Here is a 13,249-nt window from a genome sequence, read left to right as displayed (position 1 = left end):
ATATCAGCAGATAAGGTATCTGTCCACGCTGCTACAGCGCTACAAACCCAAGCCGACGCTATCGCCGGTCTGAGTAATGTACCAGTATGTGTGTAAATTGACTTCAAGGTAGTTTCCTGCCTGCGATCAGCAGGATCCCTGAGGGTTGCGGTATCTTGAGATGGCAGCGCTACCTTTTTGGATAAGCGTGTCAACGCTTTGTCCACCCTTGGGGAGGATTCCCACCGTATCCTGTCCTTTGCCGGAAAAGGATACGCCATAAGAATCCTTTTGGGAATCCGCAGTTTTTTGTCTGGAGTTTCCCAAGCCTTTTCAAATAACTCGTTCAGCTCATGAGATGGGGGAAAGGTTACCTCAGGTTTCTTTTCCTTATACATGCGCACCCTCGTGTCAGGGACAGAGGGGTCATCTGTGATATGCAACACCTCTTTTATTGCAATAATCATATAATGAATACTTTTAGCCAATTTTGGTTGCAACTTCATAGTCGACACGGAGTCAGAATCCGTGTCGGTATCCGTGTCTACTACTTGGGATAGTGGGCGCTTATGAGACCCAGAAGGTCCCTGCGACATAGTAAAAGGCAGGGCTAGACTCCCTGTACATTCCCTGGACTCTGCTTTGTCCAACCTCTTCTGCAATAAATTCACATTTGCATTTAAAATATTCCATATATCCAACCAGTCAGGTGTCGGCGTTGCCGACGGAGACACCACACTCATTTGCTCTACCTCCTCCCTAGAAGAGCCTTCCGCTTCAGACATGCCGACACACGCGTACCGACACCCCACACACTCAGGGAAATCTCTAATTTGGAGACAGTTCCCCCACAAGGCCCTTAGGAGAGACAGAGAGAGAGAGTATGCCAGCACACACCCAGCGCCAATGACTTTGGAAAAAATTCCCAAATAGATATAGCGCTTATATATATATATATATATATATATATATATATATATATATATTTATATTGATTGCGCCAAATTATGTGCCCCCCCCCTTCTTTAAAACCCTCTGTCACCGTGTTCAGCAGGGGAGAGTCCGTGGAGCCAGATTCTCAGCGTGTGCTGTGGAGAAAATGGCGCTGGTTAGTGCTGAGGGATCAAGCTCCGCCCCCTCAGCGGCGGGCTTCGGTCCCGCTCGAATCCATTCAAAAACTGGCGGGGGATACCCATATACAGCCCACAGAGCTAATATATCTATTTTTACCAGTCCTAGAGGTGTAACTTGCTGCCCAGGGTGCCCCCCCTGCGCCCTGCACCCATCAGTGCCTGCCGTGTGTGTTCTATGTGGGAGCAATGGCGCGCAGCGTTACCTCAGTGAAGATCTGAAGTCTTCTGCCGCCTCTGAAGTCTTCTTATCTTCTTATACTCACCCGGCTTCTATCTTCCGGCTCTGTGAGGAGGACGGCGGCGCGGCTCCGGGACAACTGGCGAGGAGAGACCTGCGTTCCGACTCCCTCTGGAGCTAATGGTGTCCAGTAGCCTAAGAAGCAGAGCCTAGCATTTAAGTAGGTCTGCTTCTCTCTCCTCAGTACCTCGATGCAGGGAGCCTGTTGCAAGCAGGCTCCCTGAAAATAAAAAAACCTAACAAAATTCTTTCTTTAGGAAACTCAGGAGAGCTCCCTGTAGTGCACCCAGTCTCCTCTGGGCACAGTATCAAACTGAGGTCTGGAGGAGGGGCATAGAGGGAGGAGCCAGTGCACACCCATATCTAAAGTTCTTTTTAGTGCCCATGTCTCCTGCGGAGCCCGTCTATTCCCCATGGTCCTTACGGAGTCCCCAGCATCCTCTAGGACGTAAGAGAAAATAAGATTTTACTTACCGGTAAATCTATTTCTCGTAGTCCGTAGTGGATGCTGGGGACTCTGTAAGGACCATGGGGATAGACGGGCTCCGCAGGAGACATGGGCACTTTAAGAAAGAATTTAGGTTCTGGTGTGCACTGGCTCCTCCCTCTATGCCCCTCCTCCAGACCTCAGTTAGAGAAACTGTGCCCAGAAGAGCTGACAGTACAAGGAAAGGATTTTGGTAATCCAGGGCAAGATTCATACCAGCCACACCAATCATACCGTATAACATGTGAAAACAACCAGTTAACAGTATGACAAACAACCGAGCATCAGGTCAAACCCTGATGCAACCATAACATAACCCTTATTGAAGCAATAACTATGGGGGTAATTCCAAGTTGATCGCAGCAGGAATTTTGTTAGCAATTGGGCAAAACCATGTGCACTGCAGGGGAGGCAGATATAACATGTGCAGAGAGAGCTAGATTTGGGTGGGTTATTCTGTTTCTGTGCAGGGTAAATACTGGCTGCTTTATCTTTACACTGCAAATTAGATTTCAGTTTGAACACACCCCACCCAAATCTAACTCTCTCTGCACATGTTATATCTGCCTCCCCTGCAGTGCACATGGTTTTGCTCAACTGCTAAAAAATTTCCTGCTGCGATCAACTTGGAATTACCCCCAATATACAAGCATTGCAGAAGAAGTCCGCACTTGGGACGGGCGCCCAGCATCCACTACGGACTACGAGAAATAGATTTACCGGTAAGTAAAATCTTATTTTCTCTAACGTCCTAGTGGATGCTGGGGACTCCGTAAGGACCATGGGGATTATACCAAAGCTCCCAAACGGGCGGGAGAGTGCGGATGACTCTGCAGCACCGATTGAGCAAACAAGAGGTCCTCCTCAGCCAGGGTATCAAACTTGTAGAACTTTGCAAAAGTGTTTGAACCTGACCAAGTAGCCGCTCGGCAAAGTTGTAATGCCGAGACCCCTCGGGCAGCTGCCCAAGAAGAGCCCACCTTCCTAGTGGAATGGGCCTTAACCGATTTTGGCAGCGGCAATCCAGCCGCAGAATGAGCCTGCTGAATCGTGTTACAGATCCAGCGTGCAATAGTTTGCTTTGAAGCAGGAGCACCAAGCTTGTTGGATGCATACAGGATAAACAACGACTCTGTTTTCCTGACCATAGCCGTTCTGGCTACATAAACCTTCAAAGCCCTGACCACATCAAGCAACTCGGAATCCTCCAAGTCAGTAGTAGCCACAGGCACCACAATAGGTTGGTTTATATGAAAAGATGAAACCACTTTCGGCAGAAAATGTGGACGGGTCCGCAATTCTGCTCTATCCACATGAAAAACCAGATAGGGGCTTTTATGTGACAAAGCCGCCAACTCTGACACACGCCTAGCCGAAGCCAAGGCTAATAGCATGACCACCTTCCACGTGAGATATTTCAACTCCACCGTTTTAAGTGGTTCAAACCAGTGGGATTTCAGGAAACTCAACACCACGTTAAGATCCCAAGGTGCCACTGGAGGCACAAGAGGAGGCTGAATATGCAGCACTCCCTTTACAAACGTCTGAACTTCAGGTAGAGAAGCCAAGTCCTTTTGAAAGAAAATGGATAGGGACGAAATCTGGACCTTAATGGAACCCAATTTTAGGCCCAAATTCACTCCGGACTGTAGGAAGTGAAGGAAACGGCCCAGCTGGAAATCCTCCGTAGGAGCATTCCTGGTCTCACACCAAGCAACATATCTTCACCATATACGGTGATAATGTTGAGCTGTCACGTCCTTCCTAGCCTTTATCAGCGTAGGAATGACCTAATCCGGAATGCCTTTCTCTGCTAGGATCCGGCGTTCAACCACCATGCCGTCAAACGCAGCCGCGGTAAGTCTTGGAACAGACAGGGCCCCTGTTGCAACAAGTCCCGTCTTAGAGGAAGAGGCCACGGGTCTTCTGTGAGCATTTCTTGCAGATCTGGATACCAAGTCCTTCGTGGCCAATCTGGAACAATGAGGATTGTTCTCACTCCTCTTTTTCTTATTATCCTCAGCACCTTGGGTATGAGAGGAAGAGGAGGAAATACATAGACCGACTGGAACACCCACGGTGTCACCAGGGCATCCACAGCTATCGCCTGAGGGTCTCTTGACCTGGAGCAATACCTCTGTAGCTTTTTGTTGAGGCGGGATGCCATCATGTCCACCTGTGGCAGTTCCCACCGACTTGTAATCTGTGCGAAGACTTCCTGATGAAGTCTCCACTCTCCCGGGTGGAGGTCGTGTCTGCTGAGGAAGTCTGCTTCCCAGTTGTCCACTCCCGGGATGAACACTGCTGACAGTGCGCTTACGTGATTCTCCGCCCAGCGAAGAATTCTGGTGGCTTCCGCCATCGCCACCCTGCTCCTTGTGCCGCCTTGTCGGTTTACATGAGCCACTGCGGTGATGTTGTCTGACTGAATCAGAACCGGTTGGTCGCGAAGCAGGGTCTCCGCTTGACGTAGGGCGTTGTACATGGCCCTTAGTTCCAGGATGTTGATGTGAAGGCAAGTCTCTTGACTTGACCACAGACGTTGGAAATTTCTTCCCTGTGTGACTGCTCCCCAACCTCGGAGGCTTGCGTCCGTGGTCACCAGGACCCAGTCCTGAATGCCGAATCTGCGGCCCTCGAGAAGGTGAGCGCTCTGCAGCCACCACAGGAGTGACACCCTGGCCCTGGGGGATAGGGTGATTAACTGATGCATCTGAAGATGTGTTCCGGACCACTTGTCCAGTAAGTCCCATTGAAAGGTCCTCGCATGGAACCTGCCGAAGGGAATGGCCTCGTATGATGCCACCATCTTTCCCAGGACTCGGGTGCAGTGATGTACTGACACCTGTTTTGGTTTTAATAGGTTCCTGACCAGTGTCATGAGTTCCTGAGCTTTCTCTATCGGGAGATAAACCCTTTTCTGGTCTGTGTCTAGAATCATGCCCAGGAAAGGCAGACGAGTCGTAGGAACCAACTGCGACTTTGGAATATTCAGAATCCAGCCGTGTTGCCGTAACACTTCCAGAGAAAGTGCGACGCTGTTCAGCAACTGCTCTCTTGATCTCGCTTTTATGAGGAGATCGTCCAAGTACGGGATAATGGTGACCCCTTGCTTCCGCAGGAGTACCATCATTTCCGCCATTACCTTGGTAAATATTCTCGGTGCCGTGGAGAGACCAAACGGCAACGTCTGAAATTGGTAATGACAATCCTGTACCACAAATCTGAGGTACGCCTGATGAGGTGGATAAATGGGGACATAAAGGTATGCATCCTTTATGTCCAGAGACACCATAATATCCCCCCCTTCCAGGCTTGCAATGACCGCTCTCAGCGATTCCATCTTGAACTTGAACCTTTTCAGGTATATGTTCAGTGATTTTAAATTCAATATGGGTCTGACCGAACCGTCCGGTTTCGGGACTACAAACATGGTCGAATAATAACCCCTTCCCTGTTGAAGGAGGGGAACCTTGACCACCACCTGTTGAAGATACAATTTGTGAATTGCAGTTAACACTATTTCCCTCTCGTGGGGGGAAGCTGGTAGGGACGATTTGAGGTATCGGTGAGGGGGCATCTCTTCGAATTCCAGCTTGTATCTCTGAGACACAATTTCTATCGCCCAGGGATCCACCTGGGAGTGAACCCACTTGTGGCTGAAATTTCGAAGACGTGCCCCCACCGGGCCTAGCTCCGCCTGTAGAGCCCCAGCGTCATGCGGTGGATTTTGTAGAGGCCGGGGAGGACTTCTGTTCCTGGGAACTAGCTGTGTTGTGCAGCTTCTTACCTCTGCCCCTGCTTCTGGCAAGAAAGGACGCACCTCGGACTTTCTTGTTTTTTTGTGATCGAAAGGACTGCATTTGATAATACGGTGCTCTCTTAGGCTGTGAGGGAATAAAAGGCAAAAAATTTGACTTTCCAGCTGTAGCTGTGGAGACCAGGTCCGAGAGACCCTCCCCAAACAATTCCTCATCCTTGTAAGGTAAAACCTCCATATGCCTTTTTGAGTCGGCATCACCTGTCCATTGCCGAGTCCACAGGACCCTTCTGGCAGAAATCGACATAGCATTTATTCTAGAACCCAGTAGACTAATGTCTCTTTGAGCATCTCTCATATATAGGACAGCGTCTTTAATATGCCCCAGGGTCAACAATACAGTATCCTTGTCTAAGGTATCAATTTTCTCAGATAAGGTATCCGTCCATGCTGCTACAGCACTACACACCCAGGCCGACGCGATTGCCGGCCTCAGTAAGGTACCTGAATCTGTATAAATGGACTTCAGGGTAACCTCCTGTTTGCGATCCGCAGCATCTTTGAGGGTAGCCGTATCCTGTGACGGCAGGGCTACCTTCTTGGATAAGCGTGTTAAAGCTTTGTCAACCCTAGAGGAGGATTCCCAGTGTAACCTGTCCGTTGGCGGGAAAGGATACGCCATAAGAATCCTTTTGGAAATCTGCAGTTTTTTATCTGGAGATTCCCAAGCCTTTTCACATAACTCATTTAGCTCGTGTGAGGGGGGGAAAGGTTACCTCCGGCTTCTTTTCCCCATACATATGCACCCTCTTGTCAGGGACTGGGGTTTCCTCTGTGATGTGCAACACATCCTTAATTGCTATAATCATATAACGGATGGATTTAGCCAATTTTGGCTGTAACTTTGCATCATCGTAATCGACACTGGAGTCAGAATCCATGTCGGTATCTGTGTCAACAGTTTGGGATAGTGGGCGCTTCTGAGACCCTGACGGCCTCTGCGACATAGGATCAGGCACGGGTTGGGAACCTGACTGTCCCGAGGCTTCAGCTTTTTCTAACTTTTTATGCAAGGAATTAACATTATCATTTAAAACCTTCCACATATCCATCCAATCAGGTGTCGGCGCCGTAGGCGGAGACACCACATTCATTTGCTCCCGCTCTGTTTCCATATAGCCTTCCTCATCAGACATGTCGACACAAGCGTACCGACACACCACACACACAGGGAATGCCCTCTCTGAAGACAGTTCCCCCACAAGGCCTTTTGGAGAGACAGAGAGTGAGTATGCCAGCACACACCCCAGCGCTATAAACCCAGGAATAACACTGTGACTTAATGCTAACCCAGTAGCTGCTGTTTATATTGCTTTTTGCGCCTATTTATGTGCCCCCCCTCTCTTTTTACCATCTTCTACCGTGTATCTGCAGGGGAGAGCCTGGGGAGCTTCCTCTCAGCGGAGCTGTGGAGAAAAAATGGCGCTGGCGAGTGCTGAGGAAGAAGCCCCGCCCCCTCGGCGGCGGGCTTCTGTCCCGCTTAAATATGCAATTTTTTGGCGGGGGCTCATACATATATACAGTGCCCAGCTGTATATATGCTTAACTTTGCCAAAAGAGGTCCCAAATGCTGCCCAAGGCGCCCCCCCCCGCGCCCTGCACCTTTACAGTGAGCGGAGTATGTGTAGGTGTGTGGAGCAATGGCGCACAGCTGCAGTGCTGTGCGTTACCTCAGTGAAGAACAAGGAGTCTTCTGCCGCCTGTGAAGTCTTCTTTGCTTCTCATACTCACCCGGCTTCTGTCTTCCGGCTCTGTGAGGGGGACGGCGGCGCGGCTCCGGGACCGGACGGCGAGGGTGAGATCCTGCGTACCGATCCCTCTGGAGCTAATGGTGTCCAGTAGCCTAAGAAGCAGGACCTAGCTTCAGAGAGTAGGGCTGCTTCTCTCCCCTCAGTCCCACGATGCAGGGAGTCTGTTGCCAGCAGAGCTCCCTGAAAATAAAAAACTTAACAAAATACTTTCTCTCAGCAAACTCAGGAGAGCTCACTGAAAAGCACCCAGCTCGTCTGGGCACAGTATCAAACTGAGGTCTGGAGGAGGGGCATAGAGGGAGGAGCCAGTGCACACCAGAACCTAAATTCTTTCTTAAAGTGCCCATGTCTCCTGCGGAGCCCGTCTATCCCCATGGTCCTCACGGAGTCCCCAGCATCCACTAGGACGTTAGCAGGGACGTGCGGTGAGCTAAATAGCTCAGGAGGCACTGACTAGCACCAGAGCCAGATATACATGCAATATATGAGCCAAAACGTACATGTGGGTATTATACACAGGTGCAGCAGTAGAAACTATTGGAAATTTGGTGAGTTTTGATCAGAGATTAGCGGAAAAGTAAGCCAGGTGAGGCACTGCCTCCCCTGCCATAGACTTTTTACTCCAGAGTTTTGGCTATAAAAATTATTAGGATAATGTAAAGAAGATATTTCAAACATATTCTTTGTATTTTTCATATACTTTATACAGTCAAAACTCTGGCACAAACGTTAATATGACAGGAAAGGCTCTGCCTCACCCCACCGCACGTCACTGGACGTTAGAGAAAATGGCATTGAGGAAGCTGACCAGGCGAGTGCAGGGACTCTCTGCTCATATATTAGCTGACATTGCAAATTTACACATATACTGTGCAAAAGGAAGCCTGACTGGAGCTTAAATGGGGAATCCAATTAGCTGTGATAGTGCTATCTGTGATCGCGGCTATTGTTATTACACCTATCTCGCGAAAAATCAGCATATTGTAGCCTGCGCGCTCCTGTTTTTCACACTTATCCTATTCCAAAATGGTGAAAATGGGATTTGCGCGATAATAATAGCCGGCAAAAGCGGTGATAAGTATAGGAGAAAATCTGCTTCTACCCCCCAAAAAGCCAAACTACGGAAAACATTATAAAGGTCTATTAGTGGCCATAATAAAACTATTTGGTGTCATTAAATTGGGTCAAATGGCTGTTATATGAATTTAAAAAAGAAATGTGAAAAAAATTATAGAAAGCTATTTTTTCAGCAAAATAAGTGCTCTTATTAAATTTGGGTTACATAAAATGGGTATAAGTATATATTAGGGTCATTTTAGGGGACTTTTTTTTTCTAAAGTGGAAACGGACCAATTACTCCCACCTGCAAGTCTAAAAATACTTGTCCCATTCATAAAGCACCCCAATATACCTGCCCCATACTTGTACCCCAATTTCCATCACTTTGCATTTTTTGACGCTCAAAATGACGTCATTATAGGCTAATTAAAAACCTCAAAGTGCCTAAATATACCCCTTTCACACCACACATGGCGGGTCGCACCCGGGAGCCGTACACGGGTGCGACCCGCCTCAGGCCCCTTTTCACTGACATTCCCAACCTGGCATATTGCCGGGTTGGTTGACGTCCGCGATGACTCGGGCGGCGCTTGTAGATCAGATTATCTCCAAGTGCATTCTGTCCCTATAGTGTCGCATCGACCCGGCTTTCCCGTTCACACACCGCACAGCGACCATGGTTAAAACTCTGGGAGTAATTCAGACCTGATCGCTGCTGTGCGTTTTCGCACAGCAGGCAATCAGATCCAAACTGCGCATGCGTATATACGGCAATGTGCAGACGCGACAGACGGCTGAAAAGCGGATCGCCGGTCAGTGATGGTTTGTGCAAAGGATCCATTCGCACGGGCGTTTGCATGGAGATCGACAGTAAGAGGGTATTTGTGGGTGGCAACTGACCGTTTTAAGGGAGTGTTTGGAAAAATGCAGGCATGTCCAAGCGTTTGCAGGGCGGGTGTCTGACATCAAATCCGGTCCTGAACAGGCTGAAGTGATTGCAGCGGCTGAGTAAGTCCTGGGCTGCGCAGAGACTGCACAAAATCAGTTTGTGCGTCTCTGCTACACATGCGATCGCACACTTGCACAGCTAAAATACCCTCCTCCTGTAAGCAGTGACTATCTGGTCGCAGCAGTGCAAAAATTGCTGCCCAGAGCTCAGGTCTGAATTACCCCCTATGTTCAACCCTGGTTTCTACCAGGGTTGAAATACCTGGTCGCTGGACCTGGGATGTTTCCCCTGGCCCCATTCACACCGCACAGCAACACGGTTATGCGCGCTCATGTGCAATAACCCGTGTTAGAAGCTGGCGGTGTCCAAGGAGTTCAGAACAAACCCCAATATTTTTAGCTTAAAAATAAGAATTTACTTACCGATAATTCTATTTCTCGGAGTCCGTAGTGGATGCTGGGGTTCCTGAAAGGACCATGGGGAATAGCGGCTCCGCAGGAGACAGGGCACAAAAAGTAAAGCTTTAGGATCAGGTGGTGTGCACTGGCTCCTCCCCCTATGACCCTCCTCCAAGCCTCAGTTAGATACTGTGCCCGGACGAGCGTACACAATAAGGAAGGATTTATGAATCCCGGGTAAGACTCATACCAGCCACACCAATCACACTGTACAACCTGTGATCTGAACCCAGTTAACAGTATGAGAACAGCGGAGCCTCTGAAAAGATGGCTCACAACAATAATAACCCGATTTTTGTAACTATGTACAAGTAATGCAGATAATCCGCACTTGGGATGGGCGCCCAGCATCCACTACGGACTCCGAGAAATAGAATTATCGGTAAGTAAATTCTTATTTTCTCTATCGTCCTAGTGGATGCTGGGGTTCCTGAAAGGACCATGGGGATTATACCAAAGCTCCCAAACGGGCGGGAGAGTGCGGATGACTCTGCAGCACCGAATGAGAGAACTCCAGGTCCTCCTTAGCCAGGGTATCAAATTTGTAGGATTTTACAAACGTGTTTGCCCCTGACTAAATAGCCGCTCGGCAAAGTTGTAAAGCCGAGACCCCTCGGGCAGCCGCCCAAGATGAGCCCACCTTCCTTGTGGAATGGGCATTTACATATTTTGGCTGTGGCAGGCCTGCCACAGAATGTGCAAGCTGAATTGTATTACACATCCAACTAGCAAAAGTCTGCTTAAAAGCAAGAGCACCCAGTTTGTTGGGTGCATACAGGATAACAGCAAGTCAGTTTTCCTGACTCCAGCCGTCCTGGAACCTATATTTTCAGGGCCCTGACCACATCTAGCAACTTGGAGTCCTCCAAGTCCCTAGTAGGCGCAAGACACCACAATAAGCTGGTTCAGGTGAAACACTGACACCACCTTAGGGAGAGAACTGGGGACGAGTCCGCAGCTCTGCCCTGTCCGAATGGACAAACAGATATGGGCTTTTTTGAGAAAAAAACCACCAATTTGACACTCGCCTGGTCCAGGCCAGGTCCAAGAGCATGTTCACTTTTCATGTGAGATGCTTCAAATCCACAGATTTGACTGGTTTTAAACCAATGTGTTTTGAGGAATCCCAGAACTACGTTGAGATCCCACAGTGCCACTGGAGGCACAAAAGGGGGTTGTATATGCAATACTCCCTTGACAAACTTCTGGACTTCAGGAACTGAAGCCAATTCTTTCTGGAAGAAAAATCGACAGGGCCGAAATTTGAACCTTAATGGACCCCAATTTGAGGCCCATAGACACTCCTGTTTGCAAGAAATGCAGGAATCGACCGAGTTGAAATTTCTTCGTGGGGCCTTCCTGGCCTCACACCACGCAACATATTTTCGCCACATGTGGTGATAATGTTGTGCGGTCACCTCCTTTCTGGCTTTGACCAGGGTAGGAATGACCTCTTCCTGAATGCCTTTTCCCTTAGGATCCGGCGTTCCACCGCCATGCCGTCAAACGCAGCTGCGGTAAGTCTTGGAACAGACATGGTACTTGCTGAAACAAGTCCCTTCTTAGCGGCAGAGGCCATAAGTCCTCTGTGAGCATCTCTTGAAGTTCCGGGTACCAAGTCCTTCTTGGCCAATCCGGAGCCATGAGTATAGTTCTTACTCCTCTACGTCTTATAATTCTCAGTACCTTAGGTATGAAAAGCAGAGGATGGAACACATACACCGACTGGTACACCCACGGTGTTACCAGAACGTCCACAGCTATTGCCTGAGGGTCTCTTAACCTGGCGCAATACCTGTCCCGTTTTTTGTTCAGACGGGACGCCATCATGTCCACCTTTGGTAATTCCCAACGGTTTACAATTATGTGGAAAACTTCCCCATGAAGTTCCCACTCTGCCGGGTGGAGGTCGTGCCTACTGAGGAAGTCTGCTTCCCAGTTTCCATTCCCGGAATGAAACACTGCTGACAGTGCTATCACATGATTTTCCGCCCAGCGAAAAGTCCTTGCAGTTTTTGCCACTGCCCTCCTGCTTCTTGTGCCGCCCTGTCTATTTACGTGGGCGACTGCCGTGATGTTTTATCCCACTGGATCAATACCGGCTGACCTTGAAGCAGAGGTCTTGCTAAGCTTAGAGCATTATAAATTTACCCTTAGCTATATTTATGTGGAGAAAAATCTCAAGACTTGATCACACTCCCTGGAAATTTTTTTTCTTGTGTGACTGCTCCCCAGCCTCTCGGGCTGGCCTCCGTGGTCACCAACATCCAAAACTGAATGCCGAATCTGCGGCCCTCTAGAAGATGAGCACTCTGTAACCACCACAGGAGAGACACCCTTGTCCTTGGATATAGGGTTATCCGCTGATGCATCTGAAGATGCGATCCGGACCATTTGTCCAGCAGATCCCACTGAAAAGTTCTTGCATGAAATCTGCCGACTGGAATTGCTTCGAAGGAAGTCACCATTTTTTTTACCATGGCCCTTGTGCAATGATGCACTGATTTTAGGAGGTTCCTGACTAGCTCGGATAACTCCCTGGCTTTCTCTTCCGGGAGAAACACCTTTTTCTGGACTGTGTCCAGAATCATCCCTAAGCACAGGAGACTTGTTGTCGGGATCAGCTGCGATTTTGGAATCTTTAGAATCCACCCCTGCTGTTGTAACAGTATCCGAGATAGTGCTACTCCGACCTCCAACTGTTCCCTGGACTTTGCCCTTATCAGGAGATCGTCCAAGTAAGGGATAATTAAGACGCCTTTTCTTCGAAGAAGAACCATCATTTCGGCCATTACCTTGGTAAAGACCCGGGGTGCCGTAGACAATCCAAACGGCAGCGTCTGAAACTGATAGTGACAGTTCTGTACCACGAACCTGAGGTACCCTTAGTGATAAGGGCAAATTTGGGACATGGAGGTAAGCATCCCTGATGTCTCGGGACACCAGATAGTCCCCTTCTTCCCGGTTCGTTATCACTGCTCTGAGTGACTCCATCTTGATTTGAACCTTTGTAAGTGTTCAAATTTTTTTAGATTTAGAATAGGTCTCACCTAGCCTTCTGGCTTCAGTACCACAATATAGTGTGGAATAATACCCCTTTTCTTGTTGTAGGAGGGGTAATTTAATTATCACCTGCTGGGAATACAGCTCGTGAATTTTTTCCCATACTGCCTCCTTGTCGGAGGGAGACCTTGGTAAAGCAGCCTTCAGGAGCCTGCGCAGGGGAAACGTCTCGACATTCCAAACTGTACCCCTGGGATACTACTTGTAGGATCCAGGGGTCCTGTACGGTCTCAGCGTCATGCTGAGAGCTTGTCAGAAGCGGTGGAACGCTTCTGTTCCTGGGAATGGGCTGCCTGCTGCAGTCTTCTTCCC

The sequence above is a fragment of the Pseudophryne corroboree genome, chromosome 6, assembly GCF_028390025.1.
Source record: "Pseudophryne corroboree isolate aPseCor3 chromosome 6, aPseCor3.hap2, whole genome shotgun sequence".
NCBI lineage: Eukaryota > Metazoa > Chordata > Amphibia > Anura > Myobatrachidae > Pseudophryne > Pseudophryne corroboree.
Note: the sequence above shows the minus strand (reverse complement) of the source record.